Source organism: Dermacentor albipictus, chromosome 3, assembly GCF_038994185.2.
Source record: "Dermacentor albipictus isolate Rhodes 1998 colony chromosome 3, USDA_Dalb.pri_finalv2, whole genome shotgun sequence".
Lineage (NCBI taxonomy): Eukaryota > Metazoa > Arthropoda > Arachnida > Ixodida > Ixodidae > Dermacentor > Dermacentor albipictus.
In genome coordinates, this window is record NC_091823.1 from 74917814 (window position 1) to 74944473 (window position 26660).

The 26660-nt window shown below is 48.5% G+C and overlaps 1 protein-coding gene and 1 pseudogene across 1 annotated transcript in view; both read right to left on the reverse strand.

The window, feature by feature from the left end:
• CARPB (Carbonic anhydrase-related protein B) overlaps positions 1 to 26660 on the reverse strand; it is a 258110-nt gene that overhangs the window by 221990 nt on the left and 9460 nt on the right. The window lies entirely within an intron of this gene.
• Positions 19405 to 19581, reverse strand: LOC135900705 (U2 spliceosomal RNA; annotated as a pseudogene).

Below are 26660 nucleotides of genomic sequence, written 5' to 3' on the forward strand. Positions count from 1 at the left end.
CACGTCCCATCTTCTTCCTTTTCGCGGAGCGATATGGTAATTTAGTGGCATGCTCATACGCGATGTCTCGTAACAATATATTCACGAGTGCGCGAAATAAGATCAACGATTCCCTTGCGTATCTGAATATTTGCGAAAGCCCAACGCAGCGCATAGTTCGAAGTAGAAAAGCTGTTTTGTCGGAAATCACGATGCAGCACGTCCAGTCTCCAAACATCTTGGTACAAATGGTAAAAAGAAAAAAAAAGCCGGCCATGTAGAGGCGTTTATTAGTCACCGGTGTTTGGGACCGACCATTGGAGCAGGGCACGGACTCTCAGCACGAGCGACGTTTTTTCCGGAAAATCACTAGAGAGCTTGACCTACTAGAAAGGGCTAAAGAGGATGGCTCACTAGAGTGTTCCTCTTCTTCGCTACAATCAATAAGAGTAGGCGACAGGAAAAGGTGTCATCCAGTCGTCTAGACCCTTATTTGGTATCTTGTCCAAAGACCTTTAACAGAGGAAATTATTTTATAATGCCGACATCACAACGGACCATCGCAGCCGAAGTCGCCAAGGGCACTGTTGCAATTTACAAGCGGCTGTAGCTTAACCCGAAGTCTATAGCGCTATAATTCCTTCTGTGTTATGCGGTGACAGTTACCGGCAGTGATTGCCCCTTATGTGTGCTTCCTTTCTTTATCTCTTTCTACTTTCCTGTCACTTTACCTCCCCCCTCGCTTCTCTCCCCAGCATAGCGTAGCAAACAGGATCTTCCCCTCTGGTGAACCTCCCTGCCTTTCCCTTTCTTCTGTCTTTCTCTTGTCTTCCCCCCGTGCAGGTTAGCCAACCGTAACTACTTCTGATTAATATTGCTGCCTTTCTCTGTATCCTTTCTCTTTCTCTCTCTCTCTCTCTTTCTTGTTTTGTGCCAATACCACAAAGATGACCATCTACCAGCTTGGCCAGCAACAAGCCCTACTCAGTCTACAAACCTATACGCATTTGGCAGCGTAGTTGGTGTTGTAAAACGTTAAACCTGTGACAGATCAAATGCCATTGGTGATTTATGATTATCTTAAATTGCGTACCAGTGGCCAACCCTGAAAGAGCTTCGATTTAATGTTGTAAAGTCCTTAGCCTTACGTATTGACTGACCCGGAAAAAAAAACACACAAATACATTCAGCCTTTCCGATATCGCTCATCTCCATCTAATCTCCGATCATTGCGCGACTTCTTAGCTTACATGCCTGCCAACGGAGCACAATGACCGGTTACCCGTTGTCACTACCATAGAAGCCAGCGAGAGCCAAAAAGAAAAGAAAAAGAGCCCGCCCAAGTGAACAACTAGATTGTGAGCAACGAAGAGCACTCCGCTCACTGGCAGCTAGCTCCCAGTGAGACGCTCGGTCACGCAAAGTCGACCGCTAAAAGCATTCCGGCACCGCGATTGAGTCGGCAGCGAGCCACGATCACTGCGCCGCCCGGCAACAGCTGCAGCCATGGCGGCAGCAGCAGCCGCTGCCATGGCAGCGTCTCCTGCGGCCTCGCGTGGAGTACGGGGCGACGTCCCGCAGACGGCGAGCCGCGTGCAACAGCGCGCTCTTGCATGCCGCTGCATATGGAAGCAATCAGTCTGTAGAAACCGGAACCACGCTCGTCCCGGCGACGGCAGGGGCACGCACAAGCGATGCCGGAAGTGACGTGCAAGCGGAACACGAGATCGCCGCTCCGTATACCGAGCCTCCCGGTCGAGCGAAGGCAATTTTTGTTTCTTCGATCTCCGACAGGGGCGACCAGATAGGCCTTGGCAGTTGGGATAGGAGGAGCTGTTGTTGACACGGTAATGGGCGCGGATTACTGCTGCGCAAGCACAGGCGCGAGGCAATGGCTTCCAGGCACGGCATGCCGTTCAATTAGGATGACCCGCGGCTCCAATTTCGTGCCGGCCGGTCGCACGGCGTCCTTTATATCAGCGCCGAGGCGGTCGCGCTGCGAACGCCGCTTGCTTCCGAGCTCATCTCCCGCCCACCCGTTCAATGGCCAAACTGGGCCGCCTTCGTTAGGCCACTTCGCAATTTGCCTCAAAGTAATAAACCTCTAGGCAGAGAGAGACATATATATAGGACCTCCGCTTCAATCTTTTGGCTCGCGCATCCCTTTTTCGCCGTCCCGCTTTCTTCCGAGAGGGACCACGAATCACCGGAGATTGATCGACACTGGTCAGGAGAGGCTCGTCCCTCCGTCGACGTCCCAGTACCCAGAGAAAACTCATCTGTTGCTGGTGGCGCTCTGTTGATGTCGTAGAAACCGGACGATATTTCTTTTATCGGCGATTAGTGCGGAAGACTACGTTAACTTTTAGGTTGAAGAATAACGTTCTTGGGCGAACGGTAACAGCGTGTTTTGTGAGATGATTGTGTTGGGAGACTTCTTAATTATACTTCAACCATTTCCAACCACACCGTTTCTTGCTAAACTAAAACAATAAAGCCAGTAAAGCCTCACATGATGACCTATCTCTAAACTAAAGGATTCGGCTAAGTACGCCAGCAGCCAAAGCCTACTCATTTTCAGGGGCCGCAACTGCCTTGTTACTGGTGTCACTTTTCGGAAAAGGCAGGACCCATGGATCAGAGCAGCTTGGATCTGCGCCATCTCTATTCGTTCGAATGAGCAACATTTCGTTAAACCTTTACCGGCATAACGCTGTTTACGAGCGGAAGGTACGCTGCGAGATGGATAAACGGCGTAATACTCCCATATACTCAAAGTTTAACATGCGGAAATAATTATCTTGCGGAATATGGGGGTGATTCTCCACGAGAACGCTTTTTTTTTCACCTATCCGCTCATATTTGAATTCCTTGCGTTAAAAAGCTCGAAGTTTCTAAACATTGCTATGCAGAGAATGGGGGCTGATATTCTTTCTGCTATCACAAATGTCGCGTAGGAGTCCTCCGTCCAACAAATTACATGCAGAGAGGGGAAAACCACAAGAATATGTCGCCGTCAGACTTGTCCTAACTTTATGAAGAATTCGGTATCCAATCGAAGCGCAGCCGTAGCGTTTGCTCTCGCGAAGAGGTTCCCGTTAAGCGCAGTTTATTGTGTGAAAGAAACACAGTCCGACCCTCTCCGTCTCTCGGCCTCGGCAAGTATACATCCCTCTCTCAGCCCTCCTCTTCGAGAGAACAAGGAAGTACAAGTTAATCAGTAAAAAAAAGTTATCCCCCTGAACATTAGTAATTTGCCCGGTGAAACAAGCTTCTCCCGACTGTTACACTTACTTCCGCCAAAAGCATGCACGTACGCCGAAGGCGTAAACAATGAAGTTATTTCGTGATGAGACAGAAAGAGAGAAGAAAAGAAACAAGGAACCGTTCTACCTTGCTTTGGCTGAAAAGAAAGAACTCTCGTCTGCATGAACACGCCTAGAAAGCCCGGCCCTCCTAAAACATTTCCGCGTTCGCTTCATTTTGCCGCGCAGCCTCTTCCTTTGGCGGCGCCCGAGACGTAAACGGGACCGCTAAGTAACAGCGCCGGCGAGAGCGTACCAAGGAAGGCGCGCGCGGAGGAGGCATCCGCTGCGCTTTTCCTCGCGCGAGTAATAAACCCAATTAAGCGTCCGGACCACGGCCGGCAAAGTAAAACAAGCTCGCTTCCGCGCGTGTACAGGAGGGAAAAGACGAGAACAAGAGCGAGATGAACCGCCATATAGCTCGGGCGCGGGTTATCAAATCAAGGCGCGTCAAGGCGCCTGATTAAAGGTCGCCGGAATCGCGACGCGAGAGCCGTTTATTTTGTTCCCTCCCTCCTTTCCACTCTTTGTAGCAAGCGGAGCCCCGCCAGGAGTTGGATCGTTAAACTTATAACGCTGCCGTCACTGGATGCACGACGCCGGCTCTGGAAATCTGGCAAACTGGATGTCTGCGCATGAGAGGTTCGTATACAAGGTGCAGCTGCGAGTTGATGGGCTCGAAGCGTTTGCGTATTCGTTGTCTGTTGCCTTAGCCAGGTTAAACGGGGGACCAGGGGAAAACGGGCGCCGAGTGCTGACCACTTCGTGGTCGTTTACACCGCTGTTCGTGGCTGTGACTCTCGGAGAAATGAATTTCTATCATTCGATGATTTTCCGCCGATGGGATCTCTAATAAAAACTACGAATTACAATGCCTACACTGCAAATCTGCGTTTAACCCATTAACTACAGAGCCCATGCCGTACTCGTCCAGGCCGCGGCTTCTTCTGCTCTGCCCACCGGAGACGATCTTTGTCGTCTCTGTTCGCATCACGCATTTGAGTATCGGCACTTGAACGCACTCTTCGAAGCGTTCGATTCCTTTCGTTGTCTCTCTACTACTCTCTAACTACTCTCTACTCTCTAACTACTCTCTAACCTTACGCATGTAGGTCTGTAGAAACTATTCAGCACCTGTTTACAGACCGCACCAAGCCGACGGGATTCTAGAACATTTCGTGAAACGAAAACTCTTGGACACTGGACACATCCATCGACGGCGCAGAAAGTTGTTCGTGTGCTACTGCAGTTTTTCAAAAATGGTGTCCTCAGCGACTGATTGCATGGTCCTGCTCTTTGTCCAACAATGTGCGGGCAGTTCTCTCTCAATTGCTATTTTCATCATTTTATTGCACCCTTTTCTTACCCCCATATAGTAGTGTAACAAACCGGATGCTTGTATGGGTGACCTCCCTGCATTTCCTCTCCTTGCTTTCTCTCTCTCTCTCTCTCTCTCTCTCTCTCTCTGATGAATATAGATCTTACAACAAAGAGGCCGACCGCACAGTTAACATAAGTTTCGAACACACGTATACGCAGCTTCCTAATATGCCAGAATAGTAAATAACCGGTAAGTTTTCTGCGTGCTTTCTTCTCTTTTTTTTTGCGAAATACTTGGGAGGAGGCTTAAGTGAATGATTAATTGCACTTTCATTTGCATACTCGCATCCTCGCACTCTCATAGTTATCTGGCACATCTTTGTTCACAAGCAGACGTAAGCCTGCAAAACATTACCCTTCCAGACTGTATAGCGTATGACTCGACATAACGCCATGAGCATTATAGTGCGCATTAGTACATCCAAAGCTCCGTAATGTTAGTTAATGTTCGGAAAACTGGTTTGCAGCCCGTGAAATTGACGGAATGGTAGAGCATGTCTGCGCAACTACACTGCAGTGATATTTTACAATCCGACTGGTCATTTCAATTCGTTGTTTCAGAGGTATATATCTTTGCTTCTTCATCGCTGAGGTTACATAACTTGCCATTCCGTTACTGGAACAAGCAGCAGTAGTAGAAGTAGCAGTCATAGACCTACAACGTTTGAACTAACCAGCCGACGATATCGTTGATTTTTTCATCCACTGTACCCATCCATTTCTCACCGACATAACAAAATTGAGGCTTGGCAGAAAAAGAAGAAAAAGGCAGCGACGCCAGCGTAAACAATGACCCCGTAAGCATGCGTTCTTTCTATTCAATATCTTCGTTTAGCTATAGAAATTAGAAAAAGGAATGGAAAGAAAAAAGTTACGGAAAACTCAAAATGCGACGTGAACACAAATGAAACAATAAATACGTCTCTTCTTGCACGCGCAATTCACGCAGTCGACACCACCGCCCGAGCCACTGCCGGGGCCGCCATCTTGTCGACTGGCGAGAGCCCCTCGTGCCCTTTCTTCCTCGCAAATATCGTCAGCGCCGCGCCAAAATTAATGACGTCGCGACGTTGTCGACAGCAGCGCCTGCGTGTATAAGAGGCAAACTTTGCCGACGGCGGCGACGATGCTATGCGCGCAGTTGCATTCCAGCCTCCCGCTTTACCGCCCCTCCCCCTCCGAACCTTTTTCCCGCTTCCAACATAGGCTTTCCCGCTTTTGTCTCGTTCTTCCGTTCTCACTTATCCTGTTATTCCCCGGTTCCGCTCGTTCAAACGCAATGCCCGGCTGCCACGTGCAAAAGCAAGTTTCGCCGGCAAAATCCGACCCCCGAACATGGGCTCGATCTCTGTTAATACCGTGCAGAATCGGGGAAGCTACAAACGGCCGTCACCTGCTCGTGTCGTTGAACTCGCAGTGCTCTTTCAAGCAATGGCTATTGGGTAGCGTACCCAAGGTATTCCATCGTTTGCTGTAGAAACACTCTGCGTTTTTGCAAGCGGAAGTGCGTGGCGCTAGGAAGATAAAGAGAGAGGAGAGTGAAATTTGTAAGAAGTGGCGTAGGTAAGGTGGCGTGAGAAGCTGAAGGAAAATAAAAGTGCGCGGAAATACAAGTTCGGCGCCGGTGGGAGCCGAACCCACAGCCACCGCTTCAGGCGTCCGGCTGAAACGTCGAGTAAAGGAGCACGTCTGAATAGACCATGCGCTCTGTTTCTCTAACATATATATATATATATATATATATATATATATATATATATATATATATATATATATATATATATATATATATATATATATATATATATATATATATATATATATATATATATATATATATATATATATATATATATATATATATATATATATATATGCGATGTACGTTAGCTGTGGCGTAAGCAGGATCTTTCAAGTAACCACGCTTGTAACCAGACAAGTAACCAGACAATTCAAGTAACCAGACAATTGCATGCTGCGAGTTATTCGCTGCAATCAATAACCAGCCCAACACATTTCACCAGCTGCTACAACTTGGTCATCGACAAACGTATAGAATAGCCACGCCGACGACGAAAATACTTTGAAAAATGCGTTTGGTGTGTTTTCCGCTTATAACTTCACTGGTGTTGCTAAGAAAAAGCCAGGGCAATGCGCTGATTCTCCGCCTCTTTTCTCAAAGCCAGTGTGAACGATTCGTGCTGTACAATACTTCGAAAAACTTGCCCCCGGAGTGGTCATGTTACTTTTATAGAGAAAACCAGCAGCCATAGCCGAGTTTCAAAAGTGCTTTAATTTCGCGGGGATAGCTCATTCGCCCATATCATGCAGCGGGGGTGTAATGGCTAACTATTTTATTGTAACAGCTGTCACGCATACTTCATCCTGCTTTCGTTGCGTCCATCGCAGGAACCATGTTTATTATCCAATAAGAGCCGCGCAAAGCAAACACGTTATATCCCCGCCCTGTACTCTATATCCCGGTTTCTCGATGCCTATTCGTGATCGGGCCAGGTACGTACCGCTGTCACGGGCACTAACAGCCTTCCCTTTCAGGTGACCCGTTAAGTTCCTTTAATGACAATTACGATGTTGCTCACGACATCGTTTTCTGTCACCGTCGGTCGCACAAGAGCCGTGCTCGAGCGCCAAAAGCTTTGCAAACTTGGCCCGCGATATCAACGCCGCCATTCCGCTTGCAGAACGCTGCACAGATTTGGCTAGAAACCCAGACGCGCGCAGCCTTTCTTGCAATGCGGAAAAACTCTTTATGCGACTCCTTCTCCGCATCGAAGATGTCGTCCTCTAGCAAACAAGGGCGCGATGCTTGAAATTGGCAGGAACAGTGAAGAATTAGTTGGGAAGCAGGCGTCGGCTTTCCGGGACGGAAGCTATAAAGAATGCAAGGGAACCAATGAAAAAGAAAGGCTTCGTCCCTTCGTTGTATAAGCGGTGATTGTCCCCGACTTCTTTTTTTTTCTTTTTTTTGCGTAAAGTGGCATCATTTACGACGATCGCGGTTCGTGAAAAAGCGCTAGTTACACTTACTGAACGTGACTCGCAGGGCTTCCCGGAACAAGATATTTTTTTCCCCTTTCGGCGCCTTTGTGGCGCTAACGTTTCAAAAATCTTCTGCTGCTCTGTGATCGAACCGCCTGCGAGGCCTCGGCGTAATACGATAGCATAATGCTATGTTGTTCACCTGAAGTAAGCATTGTGCACGTACTATATATATATATATATATATATATATATATATATATATATATATATATATATATATATCATGTCGAGCAGGCCATCGGCTGCCGTCACCTATACTTCTTTCCTTTCTTCCCAAGGGGCATATGAGGTGGACGGCGCGAAAAGACGGCAGGGTTGAAAAGAAGAGGTGTGCCAGAGGTAGGGAGAAGGGGTGGAAGTGGGGAGGGTCACAGAAAGATGGTACTGAGTGCCCGCTTTGTTACACATGAAAGCATATTTTTAACTAGCCAATGACCTCTGTTTACTTGCTACAGCGCTGCCACTGTCATCCATCCAGGCGTGTGCATCGTGTTATGGTGTGAATTTTTCTCAGTTTTTTTTTCTTCTTTCATCTTTTATTCCCTTTACCCCCCTCCCCAGCACAGGGTAGCCAGCCACTAACCTCCCTCTATTTCCTCCCCTTTTGTCTCTCTCTCAAAGTCTTGGGCATTATACCAAGAAAATGTGACCGAACCCATCTCACGATGAATGTCGACATTACCGCGATTGGCATTGAAACGATATATCCACATACCCTATTGCAGCCACCGAAACGCACCACGTAGAAGGCGTGTATGGACTCGGAATGCTCTCTCGCGCTTCCCTCTGCACATGCAGCGCCATCTGGCGCCGCCGCAGCCAAGTTCCTGCGTGTCTCGTGTGTGAATACATATACAGAAGACTGTCTAAATATTTATGGCGCGGATACGATGCCGCCCACCAACGGATAAATTTGTATGATTTTTTTTTTTTTGACGTAGAGAAGAGGCACATGTTCCGGAGCACATTCTCAGTGACCCAAGCTGGCGTCAAAGAGGTGCACTGAAGAGCGTAACATGCCCACATGCGCATAGGTAGCGACACAAGTCGGCGTTCAAGATGCTGACTGAAGAGTGGTACCTACTCAGCATCCGAAGTTGGCGCGAAACAGGTTTGTTGAAGAGCGTCACGCACCTTGTGTTACATGCCCAGTGGCACATACCCAATGAAGCAATTGGGGCACGTAAGTAGTGGCCACACCAAGTAACACAGGTTGGCGTGAAACGGGTTGACTGATGAGCCCCACGATTTGTTTCGATTCCGGTTCCCTAATCACAGCAGCGCGATGCTTCTACCACTAGACCATGACCTATCCAATGACCAAGGTTGGAGGGAAAATGGTTAGAGACATGGGTAGGCAGACAGCTACGGCAAAGAGAGTGAGGTACCCCATAATGTCAATCGCATTAAAGCGCTATTGCAGGCTTCGAGGCAATCACACATCATTGGCTAGCTAAGAATTCTCAGTATACAAGAGTGATAAGGAATGTATACATCAGGTCTAACGTGATGGCAGAATTTTCTTTTAATGAGGTTATCACTCCTTGGGAAGTCCTTGGAGTTTGGATAGGTATGCTAGTCTATACATAACCTCTGTTACGTCAACTTAGCTCACTCGTTACGAGACACTGGGCATTTGGCGCTTTTCAGGGGCAAAAAAAAGGATACTTCAAATTTTTCCGGTGCTGTGCAAAATTTAACCTACCTCATATATGTTAAGACGATTCCGTCTGAATATATGTTCAGACACGCGATATGCGCTGACCTCGCGGTGGCTCGTGGCACAGTGTTAGATGTCACAGCTAGATGGCGCAGTGTGTCCAGAGCGAAACGCGAGAGAGGAACCTGACTGCAGTACACGTCTCGCACATGACGCGTTTCGGTGGTACCAATACGGTGTGTCATTACATTGCTTCAGTGCTAATTACGTTAACGTCGACCGTCATAACGAGATGGTTTCTACTGGATTTTTGTTTTGTTTTGTTATTGTTGTTGTTGCTTAGTTTTCTCCATACGGTGATTGCATTGCTGTCATAAAACTGCTGAGATGTACCTTTCAACGTAACCCACGCACGCACTTGTTAGTTTCGCTGAAAATCGTGTTCTAGCTAAACATATATCTCTTTATTTCGAACCAGCTGCCGCTGGGTTCACTGCAGACTGAACTGCCGTCTCTCATGCCCCAATAAGTCATGGCAGCATGACTGCGCCAATATCGTGAAGCTTTCTTGCTGGTCTGCGGACTTCCTCGGGTTCCCGTCAGCTCAGATATCACCGGTGTCCTCCGTGTCTGCTTCCCTCTAAGTGCAAAAAGAAACGCAGCAACTGTGCAGTTTTCTTCCGTCGCGGCTCCGCCTGTAACAAATTGGTTTCAAAGCCAGGAGAGGCACACAGAGAGGGAGAATAAACGCTTAATGAGCTGAATCAGTGATAAAGAACACTTCTTTTTTTCACGCAAAGCGGGTGGCCTCCTCAGTCCATGTAGCCATTGGTTCTTGCTGCTTCCCTGGTCTAGTTCACCAGCTTGCGCTGGTCCTTCAAGTCCACGGCCGCGACCATGGCTTCCCACAATTCTTGACTGTCCTCTTTTGTGCTTGTCTTCTGTCTTTCTTTCTACGTTTTAATCTTCTTGAGTGTTGTGTTCTGCAGGGTTAGGACACGCCATCATCATGCGGCGAAGGGTGTCCGGTGCCACGCAGGACCGGCAGAGGCACGAGAATTGGGTTGGGGTGCGTTCTGTTCATTATAACGCCAAGAGATAAAAACAACAACTTTAACCATACGAACGTATGGTGGAATGCCTTCCTAAACACCACCGCTTTCGCAATTCGCAGGGCCACTTCGGCTTCCCGTTTGATCAGCCGCCGCCTTCCGATGCACGGACAAATATAGAGTGGATTTCCTGTCATACGCACTAGGTGCATGGTACCAGCGTGGGTCAGTTGAAGAGGCAACCGCGCCCCCCCTCCCCCTCCCCGTAGTCGATTTCCCGTTTGTGTGTTTTCTGTGAGCTTCCATCGTCCACGTTCGTCGCTCTTCACGCAGTCCCCGAGCGTGGCATGGCACTTCAGCGTCGAGCTCTTACCTCATAGGAGGGTTAGCCGTCCCGTAGCTGGTTGCCCGCTTCGGGGGGAAATGCCCGACGCTGATCCATGGAGCGTGAAGTGCCCCGGGGTCCGCAAGTCGATCGATAACAATCGCAGCAGTAGCAGCAGCAACGCCGACTCTCGTCTCAAGCTGCGATTGTTGCTGACCTGGTCCGCTGCTTTCATCTATTATTCTTAGCGTCGCCCACTTCGACGTGCCATAGCGTACACCCACTTCGCTCGTCGTCCGCTGCTATCGCCGCAGATCAACGTTTGATTGATCAATCGGCACAATGCGACACTCGTGTTGTTTGCAGATTTTTCCCGTGATTTCTCCTCTTCTTTCTTCTTTTCCGATTAAACGTTATGTAGATCTAACGTTATCATACTGCGAAAGCTTTCCCGGACATCTGCAAATAAACACTTCGCTTCAATTTATTTGGAACAATGGATCAGCCACCTGTGCTGTATTTCATCCATTCATTCGAAATTTCCCGATGAAGTCAATGAAGAAAGAGAATGCAATTTACAGCCACTATGAATCATCGACCAATAAACACGAGAAGACTTTCTCCTTCTTTCGGCGGTGTTCTAAGAAGGCGCTGATAACTAGATATGTCTCTCTTTGTTCATGTTCTCCTTTTGTTTAGTGGTTCAGTAACATGAAACACGCCCTCCGAGGTAAGTAACAACGCTTTGTAAGTTTGCGCGCAAATTTATTGCCCTGTTCCACGTAACGTGGTTGCTTAGTCGCTATGGTGTTGCGCTGCTAAGCGCGAGGACGTGGCATCGAATCCCGCCCACGGCGGCTGCATTTCGATGGAGGCGAAATGCAAAAAAACACCCGTGTAGTAAGACTTAGCTAGATTCACGTTAAAGAACCTCAGGTGGTAAAAATTAATCCGGAGTTTCCCATTACGGCGTGCCTCGTAATCAGGTCGTGGTTTTGGCGCGCAAAACCCCATAATTCAATTCAATTCAGTTTAGACGAACAAGGAGCGTTTTCTGAAGTCAACTGGAAAAAAACAGTTTTCTTTGGAGGTTCAACAACAACAAAAAAAAACAATGCTTCTTCAAAGTGCCACAGATAATTATCCATATTCACCATATCAACTACTGTCAGTGTTGAGGGGCAAATAAAAGTCCTGCTGCTTTGTAGCAATAAAAAAGAACAGGTTGCGGCGTGTCTCCAGGAGAAGGGCTGGTGATAACGATATAATGATGTGAAATAAACTACAAGCTAAAGCAACAGCCACTTTCTACGGTTAGTTCACTGTCTCTGCTGATACAGAATGTCGCGGCGAATGCAACGCAGAGTTCGATGAAGTCAAGCGCGCGGCGCCGACAACACATCCGAATAAATCAGGCGGAAGCGACCAGTGTGTGTCCAGTTTATTTTCGGTGACGAACGAACGCACTGCGTTGCTACTCAATCCACTGATACGTATTGCAGGATTGCCATCGTGAAAGGGACTGCTGTTGCTGGACCGGCGGGTAGTGCGCATGCATGATTCTATTTGGCTGCGATGGTGCTGTTACAGACTTCGAGAGACCGCGCTCTACACCACTTACTGATGTCAAGTTGCATTGAAGATTTCGACGCGTGCATATTTTAATTTCCTCTGTCTACCTCCACTCTGCTTCGAAAGTCTGATACGCAGTTAGAGCCACCAAAGTCACTGGCGAGATATAAATGCGGCCGCCTGTCCACTCACCGGTATACCACCGACTTGTAGTCTTTCCAGCCGTGCGTGCTGACGTTAGTGAAGCGCGCCGTCGTATCAGATCCTGCGCAGCTTTGTGAACACGGCTTCCGATGTCGTCAGCCGTGAAATCGCGCGTATATGTGTATCTAGAAAAAACGCGCTGGTACAACTGTAAGGCCTCCGCACAGCTCTCATGCACGGCCTTTCTCGCAGCGGTGCACTCGCGCCTGCTTTAGTTTGTTCGTGGACTCCGCATCAGCGCTCTGTTGGTAAATCGTTGCTGTGAACGCGCATGTCGGGGTGCTGAGTTTTGGCTTTATTTCCAGGTGATAGGCCGCTGCTGGCACGCCTCCTCGCCGAGGTGGCAGCACTGTCATAAGCATACGCGACAGCTGCACCTGTGAGGTTAGCGGCACCGTTCTTGCCCTCGTTACACTGCGCTCAGTCGCGCCTACTGTGGTTCTTCACTGACATATAAACTTGCAGCAAGGAAAGTTCTCTTAAGCTGTCCTCCCGTTCAGCGGCCAAATTATGCTGTCTTGGCGGAAAACGTTACGTTAAGTGACTCAAGGGAGCATTAGGCAGCCTTAACTTAACCTAAGCAGGAAAACTTGTATATGTCACCATTCGTTCGTCGGGCATGCCGGCTACGAAACGGGTACCCGTGTAACCCAGCGAAGCGTGTTAGGGAAGCAGTTTCGTGCGCTGTACAACCACTGCGAGTTAACAGCAGAGGGCGTAAAAGTAGCGTGCTGATGCGCCTAGCACGATAATGAGAGAGATGTCAAGCGCGGTTTTTTCGATCCCGTATGCAGAGACGCATCTTGCAGTCTCTTTCGTGGCTTCATAATAAATGCTGCTTACATTTGTTTACCTGTAGATGTGCATGTTTCGCAAGCGACTGCAATGGGAGCCTTCATACACTCACGCTTAAGGCGTAGACTTACGTATTAAGGTATCCTAAATTGAGGCACACCATGTTACGCCGAGCTTCTTCACAACGTCATAGAGCAACCAAGCCTTTTATCCGCGTTGTGGAAGATGTGCGTGTTGCAAAATATTTGCTATAATGGCTGGCGGCGGGCCAGCCTACGTGAGGGAAGGGATTAGTATCTGCCCTGAAGGTCCGCTGCCCTCACGAACTCCCAGAGGTGGCCGATTACGGCCTCGGCGCTCTGCTGTGTTGGCGGGCAGATACAGTCGTTAAGTGACTGAACCTGTCTAGTATTATGTCTCCGGCGCAGTCCTTAAAGCCCTGCACATTCCCACAGATCTTTTAATGTCCGTCTTGGAAGATTCCGTGTTTGTGGCTTCAGAAAAAAAAAATCCGATCGTACGATTTCGGCACACAAGTCTGCCAAGAAATCAATAGTATATTTTCCTGTGATTGATTATAAGTACATGTTCTTGAAGTGCTCAATCAAAAGAAACGCGCCTCGAGCGTTGAGAATATCTCTGTCGCTTTCTCGCGCATATCAAACTGAAATTCACTTATTATTCTACGTATTAACTGAGCAGCAAGAGGGGTGAAAGTTAGAGGGTCCTACTAATTTGCAAGCTATTGCAACTTGTTACCACCTTTGTTAAGCGCTATATTTGAAGAATTGTTGTAGTACATGAAGCAACTATGTCACTATGAGTACGTTGACGCTGTCCCTCGAAAGTGAAACAATATTTTAAACAATAAACGACGCACGCCTGTATCAACGCTTGACAACGCCCGGCGCGTCCGGCCAAGCTCTGTCGGTGTTGGGGGCGAGCTCCACCGCTGTTCTACACCACTGGAAATGCTGGCGCCACCGTCGGCGTGACGTGGTATGAGGGATCACGTGGACACAGCGGCCGCGTCGACTGCTTCGGAAGCGCCGAAGCGATCTGAAAACAAAAGTTTTTAAAGTCCCACTTGCGCTGCGGTTCTGATTAAGTGGGGTGGTTTTCCCGCTTCACGTGTGTGCTCGACAACGCTTGAAACCACTATAATAGGTAGTGACTGCTTATGAAGCGTCCAAAATGGTAGGCTACTGCTCGGTGCCGCAGTGCCGGACGCACGCAACGGAGCCCGGTGTCAGCCTTCCCACATACCCGCAAGAGAAGAAGGTGCGTGAAGCTGGGATCGCAAAACTTGGAACCGGCAAGCAGCCATCGGCTGTATCTCGGGTGTGCAGCAAGCAAGCACTTCCGCGAAAAACATTTCTGAGACTAGCGTCTGGGCTGGGATGTTCGGTGAGTAGCAGAAAGCGCGCACTGAGACGCTCGCCCGCGCGCGCTGCCTGGCTAACGTCATGAAGCTTTGATCTATGGACTTGCTGATGCTAGATATTGGTAAGTTCACTGGAATGGAAAGGGAACGGTAGAAAGCGCATTTAAAAAAAAAAGGCGTGGCACATACTCATCCTTGTGTAGCACCAAACAATTCACAACGTACTGGATTCAGAAAAAGAAGCAGCGGGTAATTGCTCGCTGAGAAGACCGATAAACATACAGTGCGATGCACTTGAGAAATAATGACATTGAAACGTCCAAGACTTTAAAAGGAAAGAAAAAAGAAAGATTGAATCGTCGCGCCGGAATATCACAAGTCGCCGTAGGTGTCGTAGTCCCTAACTATAACAAAATTATTTTTGAATAGCTCTGAGATGTGTCCATGGAACAAAGGTTGCTTTTATACTGTCAAGTGCAGATCTGCTGCGGCCTAAAGCTCACGGCACGGTACGAAAACGCGCTCGCAGCGAAAGCAAAACATTCCGCGGGCATGCATGCATACGAGCTGTCGGTCCCGTGCAGCGATCAATGCAGCGATCCCGTGCGATCGCTGCATTGAGGCGTCATTCTGTTATGCTCCATTTAGCTATACAGGCAGGCCACTATAATAACATATATGACATAGTTTGCCCTCAGCGAATGCCGACCTTTCACGTAAGAAGCCGGGTCAAGGGACTTCGTCGCGGCGACCACGCGCAGTGGACGTTCACTGGGCGTATTCGGCAAAGAGATAGTATCAGTAAATCATTCCGTGTTTTGTGTTTGCCCAAGAATTGAAAGTAAAAAAAAAAAAACTTCCTTCGTTTCGAGCGTACTTACATAAATGTCCGGAGTACTCCCGGAGTGTTCTTATTGAGCGCCTACAGCCAAACCTAAGAGGAGCGCGCCGCGTTATCCCTCGTACTAAGCAAGCGCAACGCTTCCGACAGATGGCGACTCCGTAAGTCCTCGCCCCCAATAGCAATGCGCGTTCCGAAGGAGCGCATGCGCTCCTACGTTTTAGCAAGCCGGTGCCCAGTGAGGTCAGACTTAATTGCACGAGGTTTTGTTCGCCGCGCGGAATGAGAGTGGTGGCGTGCGTGCGCATATATTTCGGAGGTCACAGCAGGACATTACTGTAGCAGACGAAGCCGAAGTTATGCGCATCTCTTGGACGGAAGCATTTAGCTGCTACCGCCTGATTCATGGCCGACCTCCCCCCCCCCCCCCCCAACCCCAGTTGGTTGAGCCATACCAATAGGCACCAAACCAAATATTGCAAGGTGGTATACTCACCATTCATTTTAGGCTACAATTACAACAACACTGATAAGGACGTGGTGGTTTCTACTGTATGAGGCCTCCTGCTTCAGCGGAAACCTAGTTGGAGGAGCGCCGAAATTCTCATGTCTTTTATCTCTGCCTTTCTCTCTCCGTTTCCATTCTTTTTTTACTTTTTTTGCGGCCTCCAAGTTATCTTATTCCTAAATAGTTCAACATACTTGATAAATCACTCGTTCTAATTTTTCAAGCTTCGTCGACGTTCTCTCTGCATGTTCACCAATCGCACCCTACTAGGATACTTATGAAATTATTTTTCAGACCTATGACGTATTTTACGTCAAAAGTGAGGACGTTTTTTGCCAACATTCTCGTTGAGTCAATATTTGGATCGCGTCTCCTTCTAGTTGGCTTATTATGCAGTTCCTTAGTGCTGACCACTGCTCACGTCAGAGAAAGAAATTCGCGGATGTTTAGCTGTGTCGTAGACTCCGTGTTGCTTCTTCTGGCTTCTTTTTTACATAACTTCGTTGCCTATTCCCCGCACAACAAGTTCACTCTTGGCACGAACAGTCGTGTACAGCGTCTGCTTCATCTCCATTCTTCCGTTGTCAAACAATTTGCGCATCGAACTCGTTTCGCGGCTCAGTTTACGCACTCCCCTGGATGTTACGGACACACTCGATAAAATAGCCGATGACCTATGCCGGAAAACTAGCACTCCGTGTTTCCGTGTGGGCACTATGACGCATCACACCCTTGTACAAAACGAGAGTTATGTAGATTTCAATGTAGATCACGATTCAGGGTAGATCTTGAAAGGATGAGGTACCCTTACAGTCACCGCGGCAAAGTTCAAAACTATAGCGTTTAACTTTTCATTCTACTATACGGTGATATTAGTTCGCACAGATTGGCACGCCGCCATTCCTGGTTCCTTTGAAGTAGACATGTGAAGTATCTGACCAGAAGAACAAACTTCTCGAATGTAAATATCTTATCTGCATAATGACAAGGAGGTTTTTCTATTGTCTTTTTTTTTCGCTTCATCTGAAAGCGAAGTGAAATGTATAAGCACACGCAAAATTCAACGCTGTGGCAACATTAATTCAATTTTCAGTGTTCCATGCCATATTTTCCACGCGATACGTGAAATGCGCGGATGTTTGCTGACAAACGTGAGGAGAGACCGATAACTTCCGAAATGTCGCTAATTCTAGAGTGCACAATTGTGCCAAAGCCCGTAACCCTAACATCTACACAATACAATGCCACAACCTCGCCGAAGCGTTTAGCACGAAGCCTCGTTTCGAGTAATCTCACTTACTGGAGCCTTACTTGGTGCAGCTACATTTAACACCTTACCCCCTGGTCGCGGAATGAACGCGTGACAGCACCGACGTATACTGCTAGAAGATTCTGGCGTTGTGAGCGACCGTGCGTTTGATTAAAAACTCCATTGTAATTCATCTGGCACATACGACGCGGGTAAAGCATCATAATCGCGGCTCCTTCTGTCTATGCTTCGTCGGGGTACAAACGCAGTCTACGCCCCCCCCCCTCCCCCCCCCCCAAAAAAAATAAATAAGCAGCTTGCTTTCATCACCGAGGAACCATCAGCAAGCAAAAATGAAGTTCACGAAGCCGGCAAAACACGATAAACTGTTTCAAGCCCCCTTCAAGCTTCCAGTCTCGAAAGCGCGTTGGAATCGCTTACTACTTACTTCGTCACGTGGTGTAGCTGCGTGTTTCCTTTTGCGCGGACGTGTTTCGGGGCAACGCCGCCAGTCGTCAGTGGCCGCGACAAGTTTTAAAAGCTCGCTAATACTCCCGCATGCTGTAGCGTGCCAAACACGCCGCCTCCCCCTCTCCTCTACGATGGTCGCCGGCCGCGGGGGGAGCTAACGAGTCCCGGCAAGGCTTCAAGCGCGGCGCTTTGTTTCTGACGGCACCGCGCCGCCTGGCGCCGGCATTTGCATGGACATTATTATTCCTGGCCTGGGGGACGACGGACGCCCCGGGAACGAGAACTGTTTTCCAACGCGCCCGCACGCTTTGCCTCCGTGGCGTCGCCTCGCGCGGCAGCGCTCTTCCCGCCACCACCGCGGGGCTCATCATTCTTCGCTGATGAGGGGACTGACAATGAAACAGCGAGAAAAAAAAGAAGAACTGCGGAGCAAGCGGCAGTTCGGGGCTCGTGTTCGCTGTGCATTGCGAGCACGCTTTGACACCGTGGAACAGCTTTCGGTTGGGTCGTTTTCGTTCCTGCCGCTAACTTATTTCCTTCTTTGTTTTTCGTACTTTTCATTACGTGAAAGTATACTCCACCATGATTGACTTTCCTCTCACTCCTCCCCGAAAGGCACTTATCGGTTTCTAATTATTTAATCGACTGTATACGCACCGGTACAATGACAAAATGCAGAAGGAGAAGAACAAGAAATTACTTCCAAACTACCACAGCTCCCTATACGTTGCAGTCGCCGAGCTTGATACGTCCGGCGCTCGAAGCGACGGCTAATGTGTCACGTGCGATCCTGCCAGAGGGCCTAACAGCGGGGTTATAATCTACTGACGCAGGCGCTGGAAATGGTAAAGACTATAAAACGCGCATGCTGCTAAAAATGTCCCTATTTGGGTCATGAAGCCTCCTCGGGTAGCAAGTGCGGCCGTGTCGGTCAATGCACGTAGATAAAAAAGAAGCGCTGAAGGATATTACCTGTGAGTGGGCACATCAGTTTGAGCAATTTTAGAAAGCTATAGTCGTAAGCTCGGGAGAAAAAAGCATTTGCTAAGGACGTTGCTGTCACTCTTTGAAGATGCTTTCCGTGTGTCTTCTGGCGGTTTCTGACAAAGGCGCGAAGTGTCACGAGCGCCTGATGTGGCAAGGGGTATCCTTAAAGGTGCTGGTTGGCTGTATGTCGTTTATTGTGTTTTTTGTTTCTTCTTAGTATTTTTACGTACTTTAAAGGGATATCAGTCCTTTTCGATTGAAGAAAATTGGGAGAGGTTTGTTCCAGAATAAGAAAGAAATTTGGGGTCGTAAACATGACGTGTTTCTTTCATGGCGAAGTTTTCTTGAGAACAAAGCCGGCCTCGCCGCAACTGTAAAACGCCAGGCACACGACAAAAAAAAAATGATATCGCTTTGGCAGAACTGCCTTTGTTTAGATGACATAATTTCAAATCGCGCTACAAAAGTTTCCGTTCCCTACGACAGAAACTTATACTGTGGTGATGCCTGTGCGTCTCAAGATATGAAAAACATTTTCTGCTGTCATGGCTATGACAATTCATGTTTCATTTTTACAGCGAAACTGTACGTGGCTAAGTTCTTGAAAAATTGCGTGCGTAATTCCTCCCCGTGCGTGGGCCGTTACCGAAGATAGTGCAATACCGGGCCGACCCGCGGCGGAGGTGAAGCAGGTTTTAAGCAACAACTTGTTAAAGTAAGTTTAATATATCGTAGGTCCAAATACAACCCGTATCAGATATTGAGCTGATAAGAGCAAGTACTACACTTTGACTCGCGTCGGCCATGTCTACGTTCGCACCGCCCTCTCTTTGTCGACGTTCCAAGCGCTTGCGTATCTCCTTTCCTTTACTTCCGCTCTCCCGTGGTGGCGGTACCGTAAGCGTGCTGCCCGCCAGCACCGCGAGGCGGGAAAAAATGCGAACCGTCCATGTGGCGTCGATCCCGTAAACTTGGAACGTTTCACCGGAGCAACGGCCAGGTTTCAGAGGGAGTTTGTGGGGAACCAATTTTGTGTGGCCTGTGTTGTGTGTGACCGCTTGTTGTTTCGGTGTGACCTCACAATCATTACTGCACTGGGGTACGTCGACCGACGCACGATCGCCCTGGCTACGGTGAAACAGTGCGTGCCCTCGGAGTGCGGTGAAGTGCGTGTCTGTTCTGCGTGCCCGGATTCATTAGTAAAATGTATCGTGCCGCGTTTTGCGACAATACGTGGGTATGTATACGCCCGGTGCCTCATCATCTTTTGAGGCTCAACATCGTCGAGGAACGACTAGTCGCGTCTCGCCTTCCATTTATGTGCATACGGCTTTTGACACAAGGCAGTGTACATTTCGCCATTAAAGGGTCCACATACCCAGCTTTACTGGTCATCCGCCCTCACAGAGTGGAATGGCACTGAATTTTTTTCTCCTGCCTTAAGGTGCTAACTGCTTTCTCTGTGCAAAGTTTAAATTAATGGGCAACGCCTTGTGTTTCTAGCACTCCATTTTGAATAGGGTAAGTAAAACTAGCTGATTATTACATTATTCAAACTCGTCGTACGCGTGCATGGTGAGCGAAAAACATTGAATCGCCTTCTCGGCCCTGCGAAAGTGGATGCCCGGCGTATCGGTTGCGAAACTATCACTACAGCTGCTGAGGGGGGTACGCAGTGCTTTATTAGTGGTTCGGATGCTCGTTTTGAGCTTGTTCTTTATAGAAACGTATGCTGTTCTGTGTGTTGTATGGGTTATTTCAATTAATGTATGCGCTGTTCACTTTGCTGAGCGCTTGTAGCCTCTGCTTTACAGGGGTATGAGCCATAGCTTACGGGGGTATGGGCCATTGCTGATGGTGATATATGCTAGTTTTGAGCTTGTTTTTTTATTGAAACGTACTCTGTTCGGTACGTTGTATGCGTGATTGTACGCACTGTTCGCTTTACTTTGCTGAGTGTTTGTAGCCTCTGCATTACCAGGAAGATGAGCGATTGCATTTTTGCTTGCCTAGGAGTGCATGAGCCATTGCTGATGACGATAATTTCCGCTCACGGGTGGACACGAAAAATGACGAACACCGAGAGGCTAGCAGTTTCGCTGTAAAATAAAATTGCACGCGCCCACTCTTCCCAGACAAAGCACGCCAGCGCAGCATACTATGTCAGTGACGCTCCTCAGGAAAATTTGCATGCATGTGGTAGGTGGCATTCATATCGATTTCAATTTAAAAAAACCGCATTTAAGTGGCCTCTTCGGCTGACGCTGTTTCCTTCGGTCGTTTCCCGTCTCAGTGGCGGCTGTGGCCATGGCAAATTACACACTGCCGGACGAACAAACCAACAATTGCTGCAGACCAAAACACCGATTACGGCGTTATAGGCTCCAGGAGCGAAATGTTGCGTGACGCTGGTGCTGCTGGTAGGTCAGCCTGAACTTTTTCGAGCAGGGAACTTCTGTACATTTCCATCCGACATTTGTCGCAAGGTAGCTGTGCTCTGCGCGCTGACGTCCGAAATTAACGCTGAATGCATGAACAGTGTAATGTTTCCCTACACTATACAGACACGCCTTTTTATTAATAATTATTTAGTTGTGTTTCAAGAATTAATATTAAGCGGTCAAAGTCAGTCTGAAGCTCTCCGGTCTCTCGCAAAGAATGGGTGGTTTTCGGAAATAAACATCGTGAATCTATCAATTCACCTGCCTGAGCAAGGGATATTGTTTCATAGCTCTGTCGCTCGCCTGATGTCTGAACGTGGTTAAAGTCTGTAAAGATAATGTGGAACTCCGGAGGGAAAGTAACATGCTGTGGCGTTCGCCATGCCGCGCAGATGCTCACATGTCGAAAAACTGGCATATTACGTAGAGACTCGCATGGTCGCGCTCATGCGTGGCTGACTGCTAGCTGCGGTACTTTCACTCCATGCGTAGCCTGTTCTAGTGCTAGTATACAGCAGAGAAATCACCAGCGATATATTCAAGATATGAGACGTGTTCCACTTTCTCTCTTTCTTTCTTTCTTTCTTCCTTTCTTTCTTTCTTTCTTTCTTTCTTTCTTTCTTTCTTTCTTTCTTTCTTGAGTCCTTCGGAAGGCATTCGACTGGTAACTCGCAAACAAAGACCACGCAGAGTCAGGATGGAAAAGCCTGGCCCTGCATTTTCACTTGAACACGGCGCGGAAAGGAGCTGCGTGGGAGCGACCACAAACGCTCATCCTTGGTTAGCATCAAAAATGATATACAACGATGCAACAGTCTGCTTCGGGCTTGGGAAGGTTACGTTAACGGTGTTGGAATCTCAGCGCTGACGCCCGTTGTTGCAATCGCACCGCTGGCACGAGTTGTCTCATCTGGGTCGCAAGCCCCAAGGGTAGCGTTGGCCTGGCGGCCTGGGGCACAACTGGAAGCATCCGAAGGTGCTGGCAAAGCATGAGTCGACTGCTAACAGAACAACTTGTTTATTCTAGCATCGCAAAAGAGCGGCCGGTCAGGTCGACCGAAGTGGAGAGACGGGAGAGCACGCTTCTCGACGGAAGAATTCGGAGCCTCTCTCTTGGCGTCCGGTGGCAGCTGCTCTTATACTCTCGGAGTCGAGGGCAAGAAGGAAGGTCACGGGACGAGGCCACGTGACAGCGGGGCACGGACAAGCTGAGAGACATGTTGAGACGAGTGTAGTGACTCATCCGCCGGGCCGGCGCCGGTCAGACCTCCTCGCTTCACACTTGGGGAGCTCCTCTCCCCGGCTGCCGTGCTTTGACAAGCGTGGGCACCAACATGCACACACACACACACACGAAGACACGTGTCACTGAAACATGCCTGGACGCGCTTGGCGGGGAGGCGTTGCGGCAGCTCCGAACGGGCCAAAATGTCCGCCGCTTTGAATGAAGCCCCGGCGTCCGTTGCATCCGCACCGGCTATACCGCGAGTCGTAGGCGAAACGTAACAACGGCCGAACCATAGCTATATATACAGAGACCTTGTATGGCGAACGGCAGTTTATGTCACCTTACCACTCATTTTGGTAACGTCTGTAAGTGGCCACGCGCATGAGGTAAGCCACACACCGAATAAAAAAAATTTTAAGCATATTATAACGGAGATGTTGGAGTCAGTGCGATTCCAAGGTTTCTTGAATGTCATACGCACCGCGTTTTGCAGCATAGGGATCATGTGCCAGCCCACCACGGCCAGAGGCGCAGATTCCCACAACGATACTCACGTGACCTACGCGACCACGGATTACCCTGCCTCCGGGATCGGTCCACTTTACTTGGCGATAAGCTAACTGAGCCAACGCGCCGAACCCTTGGAAAGAAAGCATAGCGTGCTTCGCTTTTATAAAGTAGTTATGCATTTGAACGAGTATATTTGTTGCGGGAGAATATTTAGGTACCGTTTGTTGCTTCATTGAGTAATTTCGCAAAAAAAAAAGAAAAGAACCATGGCCGTTCACCGGCACACCTGTAGGAGTACATAAGGCTGTATATTGTTACAGTATGGTGTGTGCCAGCCGCGCGAGAACGGAAGAAGAGGAGGTTGACTGTTTTCCGATACTGTATATTAAACAGACTATTACAAGATCATTTGTGGGGTTTAGGTATAAATATGGTCATTACAACAAGCGTCTCAAACTGCGAAGAAAAACCTGGAATTGGCATTTTTGCTCTTGCTCTAGACGGGTCATTCTAAATTAGGATTCCGGACTACTTATCCGTATTTCTGGCTGAATTGCTAGCGGTAGTGTTATACTTACAAAAACTAAATTCATCAATATCAACGGTATGCATAATAACGGATTCGTTATCTTTATCTACCATCGCTCACATAATTTCATTTTATTTCCTTAAGGACCCCGTAGTAGGGGTATTACATAAGGAGTGGGAATACAACATATACAAACAAGTGTTATAATGCATTCAATTCTGTAAATAAAAAGTTGTTACATATTGAACAAATTGTGAAGAGGAGGTGATGGCAGCGATTTGATGAGGAAGACCGTTCCAGTTTTTAGATGCTCGGTAGAAAAATGAGGCTGAAAATGTATCTGTGCGTGAATGTGGTTGTGCTACCTGATGGGGATTGCCAATGCGTCGTGACCGGCGCGTTGGGAAAACAATGCATGGTGGTCGATTGAGCGTCGAAATAGTAGAACCTGTGGAAGAGGGAAAGGGTGGCAATGCGGCGACGAAGGGATAGAAGCGATAAGGAAGATTCTTTTTTTAAAGATGACATGCTGACGCTGTAAGAGTATGTGGAATGAATATACCTGGTGGCGCGATTTTGATCAAATAGTGGTACTAAACTTTTACGTACACTTCATTTTCTAGTGCCTTCCCACATAAATTTAATTAGATCACTTTGGGTGCCCTGTCATAGGGGGTTACACATGAACGAAATCACTGACAGTTCCGCAAGAGTGGCCTTCAATGACCCTGTACTATCATTATTTCCCGCATCAGCTTACCTAACTTCTACTAGAATCAGGAGATATGCAATAGCCCTACACTTTTTGAACCCCGCGATAGCAAATTTTTCAGAATATCGACACCTCCCATTCCCATGGCACGAAAATTCCTTTCACACCAGAAAAACTGAAATAATTTTATCCGGTTACGCTGTCGAACACCATTGCTAAACATTTATCGTCACAGGGCTGGTCTAGCACCCTCCCCTTTGTGCCCATTTTGTGCAGTAGATAAAACCATAGACCTTCTTTTTTTCTTATTCTGCCGCCATTTTTCTTCTTTAGGAAAAACATATTAGAGGCAACGTTCACGCAACTTGGTTTAAATTTTTTCGTTTTAAATATCCTATCTCCAGGATCCTTCTCTCTTGGAATCTACCGCAGAGATTTCTGCCAAGCCATGAAGGAATTCAGAGTTGTTTCAAAACGATTGCTTCAAGTTCTTCATACGTTATTTTTATCCGCTTCCACATGACACTTTTACCAGTTTTTTGTAATACCAACATCTTCCTAATACCCTCCAAATCTTGGCCAATCCCTCGCAGTAAGCACGCGCCATCGAAGAAGAATATCCTATCCTCTCCTATCCGATACTGTGGTTCAGAGCCCTCGGTGCTGAGTTTATTCAAATAACGGTGCAGGTCTCCTACACCGCCACATTTGGTGGGAAGTGCAGGGTACGCTAGCTACGACGCTGAGCTGGATCTCCATATAGTGGTCGCCCGATCGTTTCGTCACGACGTCTTAAAACGACGACGCCCGCATCCACACAGGCTTCATCACAGCTGGTGCTATCGCACTCTCATGACCAAGGAATTTTCACCGGCGCAAATGGCACGGAGGTGGAAGACTGGCTGGTATGAACGCGTCAGTAAGCATAGCAATTGGGACGCGACACTCATGCTTGCCAATATAATCTTCTACCCCCAAGGCACGGCTTTCGTGTGCTATGACACACACGAAAAAGACCCGAGTAGCTGGGAAGCCCTGCAAACAAAAGATGCGTGACGTATTTGGAAAACCGTCCGGACGTCAGCTATCAGCCAGACAAGAGCTTGTGACGTGAGCTCAGTCGTCTACAGAGTCGTATATTTCTTATATTCAGGACGTGCTGGCTCATTGTAAAAGAAAAACAGACAAAAGCATGTCTGAACCGGATAAAGTCGGCCATTTGTTAAATTAAATTGCAGACGGCGCTTTCAATTTGCTTTTGTGCAAGGATTGTGTGATAGTTGACGTCATCCTTGCGGCGTACCGACGCTTCGACCAAGCTATAAGCCGACGTATTGCCCAGCGGTTCGATCGCCTGCCAAACACCGTGGCTACTTCCTCCTGCATCGACGTTCCAGCGCTTCGTCAGCCGTCAAATACACCTACCGTGACAGAGATCGTCCGTCGGGAACTGGAAGCTATAGCTTCAGCGATCCGTTATTCTCGGCCGCACGGCAATGACGTGACGACCGTATCATTCATTCAGTTTGTCGTCCGACAAGAGATAGCCAACATGGGTATCCCCAGTCAAGGAAGCATCTGCCCGCTCCCGCATGCTCCAGTAGTCGCTTCAGCTGGACCGAGTCTGCGGCACCCGCCAGTGCGTTATCGAAACCCAGCAGAATGGCGAACGTCAGACGACCGGCCCATCTGTTTCACGTGCTGCCACGTCGGCCACATCTCTCGGCACTGGCGCAGCCGCTGGTACTCGTCTCCACGTCCCAACGTCAGTTTTGATCGCCGCTTTGCATATAACCCACGCGGCCAATTTTATGCTCGCTCCCATTCTCCGAGTGGTGACGTCCCCGCTCCGTCGTATAATCCCAGCCGTTCGCCCTCGCCTCAAACTTGACAGTACCACTCACCGCCGCGTCGACGTTCGCCGTCTCCGTCGTAACCCCGTCGCAACTCGGAAAACTAAATAGTGCAGCGCCCGGTGGTGACGCTGCATTGACGACCCTGACCGATAATGCTCTCTTGGCCTCTGCTCCTCGACACAACCGTATCCAAGTTCTCATTGATGGTCTGTACATAACCGCTCTAATAGACACAGACGCCCAGGTATCCGTAATGAGCTCTTCCCTCCGCCGACGTACGCCTTTACAAAATGCTCACACCCGCCGCCTCCCCTGCCGTTGGAGTTGCTAATGGTAGCGCAACTGCCGTACTTGGCCTATGTACTGCCATTAACATTACCGGCCGTGTTGCGTCTGTCGTCTTTGCCGTCATCGACCACTGCCCTCATCATCTGATTCTAGGTATTGACTTTTTGACACTGCACTCTGCGCTTGTCGACTGCTCTTCCGGCGTTCTGCGCTTAGATCGACCCCACTGTACTGACGACGACGCCGTAGACGAGCCCCGCCTTAGGCGCGGCCAATTCGTTCGTCTGCCGCCTCATGCCGCAACATATACGTCTGAATGGT